Source organism: Marmota monax, unplaced genomic scaffold (assembly GCF_021218885.2).
Source record: "Marmota monax isolate L192 unplaced genomic scaffold, Marmota_monax_Labrador192_F-V1.1 WCK01_AAM20220418_F8-fsc01670, whole genome shotgun sequence".
Classification (NCBI taxonomy): domain Eukaryota; kingdom Metazoa; phylum Chordata; class Mammalia; order Rodentia; family Sciuridae; genus Marmota; species Marmota monax.
The window spans coordinates 25,035-31,034 of record NW_026695000.1 but is presented as its reverse complement, the minus strand read 5'-3'; the positions used below and the strand labels follow the sequence as shown (position 1 = coordinate 31,034).

General features: G+C 39.6%; 1 long non-coding RNA gene across 3 annotated transcripts in view; it reads left to right on the top strand.

The window, feature by feature from the left end:
- The first annotated feature begins 221 nt into the window (after window positions 1-221).
- The window catches only part of LOC131423538 (uncharacterized), a 28,525-nt gene continuing 22,746 nt past the window's right edge, over window positions 222-6,000 (top strand). For all 3 annotated transcript variants that reach the window (XR_009225239.1, XR_009225238.1, XR_009225237.1), the window contains exons 1-2: window positions 222-391; window positions 5,405-5,539. This is a non-coding gene — a long non-coding RNA (uncharacterized LOC131423538). The remainder of the gene's footprint in view (window positions 392-5,404; window positions 5,540-6,000) is intronic.

The following is a 6,000-nucleotide window of genomic DNA, read 5'->3' as shown; positions in this document are numbered from 1 at the left end:
TCCTGGAATCCAAGATTCCACATTGCTCATGGAGGGCGTCAGCAAAGCCCAGTTCTACTAAAGGGAGCCTCAACTGGAGTCTGGGCACCAGATAGGTTCAGCCCGCCCTTCACTGCTCAAATGCAGAGAACTACACTTCCCAGAAGCCTCTAGTCTCGAGTAGACTACATTTCCCAGACACATCAGCGACCAATCGTGTTCCACTCCGCAGTCTTCTAGATCTTGGCGGCTTTGGAGTGTCTGCTGTTGGGTGCGGGACTCAAGGGTCTGAGGTCGCTCGCTGGGTGGGGTCCAGACGCCCGGCTCCTGGCTGGCAGGGCGGTTCAGGAGCCTCCCGCCTATGGAGCCCAGCTTCGCAAGGCGTCGCCCCAGGACTTCCGAACCTGGGGAGGTGAGCAGCAGAAAGTGGCGGGAGGCGGACCTTGGGAGGATGCTGCGCCCAGGCGTTGGGAAGAGGCCCGCGAGGTGCGTGGAGAAGCCTTTTTGATCAGGGCGATACCCCAGGGCCTGTTGCCAGTCCCAGCTTGCCATCCCGCGACGTCGCCCCTGACGTGTCAGATGGTGCACTTAGCCCGGGTTTGCAGCAGGCCTGACTGCTGCGTTCCCAGATCTTTCCATAGTACTTGCCCTGTCCTGTCCTACCCTGCCCTACCCTGCTGCTCTTTGGTTTGCTGCCCGCCTCGGTGGAACGAAATGAGTTTCTTCCCCATGGCTTCAGCACTGTGCAGTGGCAGGCTTCGTGACCTGTCTCACCGAGGAGAGAGGTGCTCGGCTCCCGGATGGCACAACCAGGTCTTTGATTTCTGTTCCTGATCCCCTCCCTCCATAGGAAAGCCTTTGTTTTCCTTTTCTGGAACAGCTTTCTCCTAAAATCTGGGAATTTATTCCTTGACAGGAGACAGAGGAATTTGGGTGGAAATTTTGGAGAAAAATGCAGGGGGCACAGTGAGATTAGAGCAGATGCTGAGGAACTGGAATCCTGGTGCCATTCTCACTGGGTGTGTGAACTGGTGCGCTCTGTTCTCAGTTTTCTGATCAGTAAAACGGAATGCTAGCAATGTCAGCTGAATCTGAGACCGAACAGTGGAAGGCTGTTGGTGCCTGGCACTTGGTGAGGCTCAGTGAGTCCCTGCTGGAGTCCCGTGTCCTCCTGAGTCTTGCTTCAGGAAAGCTACAGAGCCACAAAGCGTGGGGCCCTGGTCCAGGATGGCCCCAGCTCTTTTCTTCACTTTTGTCCACTCCCAGATCCTTCTGACTTCCCTCTGTGGGCACTTGGGATGAAAAAATTTCAGAGCGCCTGATTCTGAGGGGTGGAAAGCAAAGGGGGCTTTCTTGTGGTTTCTTTTTCATCTCTTATATTCGCCTCCTGGAGACTGCACCCACTCTGGGGGAAGTGCCCAGAAAAAGGGGAGCTGCTCTGCCCTCACAGGTGGTGGTGGTGGTGGATTCTGTAAGGAATACTGCCCGTACTCACACATGTGTAGTGTCCACCTTTTTCTTGTTAAACACATTTTTATTAATTAATCTCAATCCATTGTGTGATTACTAATTTGATAGTATTGGATGCCACAAGCATGTAACACTTGGGACAGAACAAACAAGTGAACCTGATAAAAATTCCTTTCTGGCTCTCCCTCCTTCACTCATTCTTATCTTCTTCTATTCCCTTGGCAAAATGCTTTTTTTTTTTTTTTTTAAATTTCCATCCCTGAGCAAGTGCTTTGCATGTACCAGTTTTTACTCTCAGTAAAAACTGATCTTGATGTACCATTTTCATCTCTATGCTGGGCAAATAAAGGATCCCCATCCAAGTGACATAACCTGTGAACAAAAAATAGCCATGTTGCAGAGCACACAGTTGGAGAGGTCTCTTTCTCTAAAGGCAGAGGATTCTCCTCAGGAAGCTGCAGGAGGTTTCCATGAGGATCTCATGAGATATTGGTGGTAGAGAAGCACCACATGCAGTGGTTGGGAAGTGGGGTCCTCAAGACAACCAGCCACTATTTATTTATTTATTTATTTATTTATTATGTAGTGTGAGGATCAAACTGCACGCCTTGCGTGTGGTAGGCAATCACTGTACTGCTAAGCCACGACCCCAGCCCAAGATAGCCACATTTTAACTCAATCCCATTGTTACTGTTTGTGGGCCTTGGGCAAATAACTCCACCTCTCAGTGCCTCAGTTTCCTTACCTATAAAATTAAAATAACAGCTACCTCCTAGGATAGATGAGTGGATGACATGAGTAAGTACATGAAACGTGTTTAGATCAGGGCTGGGCACATAATAATCGCTCAGTATGTGGTTATAATGATAGCTGAATGATACTATATTAATAATAGTATTAATTTCATGGATAGTAATTGGTAAGGACAGGAGGTAGGTTGCTGAATGGGAGAAAATGTTGATCAGCTAACTACAAATAACTCAATAAATAAGTGACAAAAGAACTAAACAGAAATTTGTCAAAAGAAGAAACATAACTGGCCAAAAAATATATGAAAAAAAAATTCAACATCTTCTTCAGACAGGGAAATGCAAATAAGATTTCTTATTACTCCAGTCAGAAGGATATTGAATACAAACAATAATAAATGGTGAAGTTGTGGGGAAAAAGGTACACTTGTTGTTTGGTCATACTGCAGACTAGTATGACCACTCTGGAGAGCAGTAGGAGATTCCTCAAAAATAACTAGTACGAAACCACCATTTGACCCAGATACTCCACTTTTTAGTATTTTTCCAAAAGATCTTAAATTGGCAAATAATAATAGAGCCATCTTAGTGTTTATAACAGCACAATTCACAATCATGGAATCAACCCAGGTGCCTGTTAATAGATGAATGAATTAAAAAATTGTGAGATATATAGATAGATATAGATATAAATATTCGCAGTGGAGTTCTACTCAGCCAACAAAAGGAACAAAATTATGGCATTTACTAGTAAATTGAGGAAATGGAGAATATGAAATAAACCAAATTCAGAAACTCTTATATGTACTAGCTAGAGTAAAACAAAGGAAAGTGGGAGTGATTCATAGGATTACATAAATACATAAATACACAGATTAGTAATGTAGAATGACATCTAGAGGCAAAGTGGGAGGATGGGTAAGGGGAGGCAAGGAAAAATGATTTTTTAAAACACATCAGTATATGTACATATGTAAATATACCACGGGTGATTTCACAGTTATGCATAAGTAAAAAGGACCACTCGAATATAAATGAATGATAAAATGTCTAATAGAGTAGAGGAATAAGAATGGGGGAGGGGAGAAAGGATGGAAGGGAAAAAAGGGAAGGAATCCTAAAATGAATCAGAATTTGGTGCATGTACAAGTTTGTTGCAATGAACCCAACTAATGTGTATAACTATAAAACTATAATAAAAATAAAATTAATTCTAATTATTATTGCATGTTAATTGTAATTCCTTTTTTTATATGCTTAGTGCAGAAGACATTCAGTCTCTTGGTCTGAAATTGCTCAGGATTCATAATCTAGAAGGTTATTAAGCCCTGATATTCCTCCAGTATTAATAATCTGTCACCTTAATAGTAATTGTCAAAATATGAGAGGATCTAAGGTGTTCTCTGTAAGTGATTGAATAAACAAACTCTGGTACACGCAGGAAAAAAGAGAAGAGTCAGACGTTTAAAAAAATTGATGGGCTGGGGCTGTAGCTTAGTGTCAGAGCACTTATCTAGCATGTGTGAGGCACTGGGTTCCATCCTCAGCACCGCATAAAGATAAACAAATAAAATAAAGGCATTTTGTACATCTACAACTACAAAAAATTTTAAAAAATCAATTGCTTTAATCCCAGAATATCACACAGTACAATTTCACGAAAATGATAATAATGGTACCATACTGGAATAAGAAATATATTATTTTGAAAGATACAAGTGGAACAGTGCTAAAGAAGAATATGATTTTTTTTAAATGATGAAAGTTCTTCTGTATGGACCAAGAGTTAATATTCTCCTTTGTAATTTCAAAAATTAAGCTATACAAAAATTGTATTTCATTGCTTTCATGCATAAAATATTATTTAAAATTTTCTTTTCAAACAGTTTTTTAAAATAACTATTATATAGGTTCACCAAAATAATACAAAAAGTGGTTAGTCTTTATATATATTATATATAATATATATACACACATATACATATATATGTATGTATATTACATATGTATATATATCTTTTGCTTAGATATGTTTAATTTTTTAGGAGACCTTTCATTCTCAAAATGCTCCAGTTTTGTGATAATTGTATGTTTGTCACAGTAAGAGTTATTTGTTTTAGAATTATTCTATTCTTTTTATTCTTAACTCTTGATGAATATTTGCAATTCAAATAAATGGATGCTTAACACAGGCATTTTGTGCTGGAGCCTCAGAAAGTTTAGAACTGAGAAGGACTAAAAATCGTGTTACCTAAATTTCACATTTTATTGTTGAGGGGGTTCAACCTAAGTGCCCAAAAGCTGAGAGCTGTGTGTTGAGTTCAAACACATGTGGTTCATCAGCAGCACAGTGGGCCTGGAATTCAGGACCCAAGAGTCAGCTCAACCTCTGTTTGGCACACTTTTTTGTTTTTCAGTTTTCACTTCGAATTCTTAATGTATTTGGTCATACTTAGGCAGAAAACATGATTGTCAGCCAAATATCCTTCTGTATATAGTACAGACTTATTATAAACTTATTATACTGTGTAAGAATAGACTTATTACAAACAGTTTAAATGCAACTTGGTTTCACAATTAATTTTCTTCTCCCCTGAAAGGTGGCGGTGGGGGAGGGCATATCTCCATTCTATAAACTTGGTTTAAGTTTGTGAGAGGAGAAAGGGCACAGACAGAAAAAGAGAAGGAGAGAAAGAAGAGTTGTCATACTCCATAGCCTTGCTCATAAGTGACTTCATTTCAGTAAACACCATGGTGTTACCCAGAGCTCAGACTTTATCCCTGATGACAATTCATATCTAAGGACAAGTTTTGGAGAAAAAAAAGGGGAAAAATGAGTCATATTGCTTTTCTAGCAAAGGAGAAACCAGGACAATTATCTCAGGATGTAATTCTGTCAAGTTGAACAGAAGACTGTCAGAGAGGTGATTTAAAAGCTGTATTCCAGCTGTGCCTTGTGAGTAGGCACAAAACACTTGTAGACTTGGGGGATAGCTGTTTCTTAGATCTTCTTGTTCATTTTGATACCTATGTTCCATCCCCTTCCTTTGGCATTTTGTTTGTTTAAGGTGTCTTTTTTCTTGTTCTGAATCCAAAGTCCTTGCTCTGAAAGTATCTCTTTTATGACCAATCTCATTTTCTAGGTCACTGTTTTTTATTTCTGACAGTGAACCCTGTTAGTAAGGAATCTCACTACTATCTTTTAGGTTAGATACATCAAAATTCTTCTCTTTCTGTGAACTAAAGCCCTCATCTCTGGCTTTTTGGAAAGCAAGTTCTAGATCTCTTTTTGGTGTTTGACTTTTATCCCAAGGATGTGGAGCAGCAGCCAGTCTGGCCAGGTATGATGTGTCTTCTGTTTCCAGCCTTTCTGTGCTTTGTGTCTCACTCACCAGTGTAAAAATTTGCAATGTATTCTCCACTTTTGTAATATCCAACTGTTCATTATGCTGGCATGTTGGTTTTGTAAGTGTTTCTTCATTTAGTTTGTATTTCCTTTCAAGGTCATCACTCCTTTCTCTTAAAATTTTAGTAATGTCAAGGTGTTTTTTTTTCTGGTTCTGATATTTTATTTTGTCTATTTCCAGTCTCATCATGGAGATTTCATCCTTCATCCTGTGATATTCATGCCATAGCTCATTCTCTGTTGTTTCACTAGTAGAAACCTAAGTAAAATCAAGGATACATTTGGCTAGCATACAACAAAATGATATTTCAAAATTTTCTCTGAAATTCATCAATAATCTGTATATTTGTATAGTGAAAGTATTGCAATAAATATGTGTCCCACTGAAAAAATATT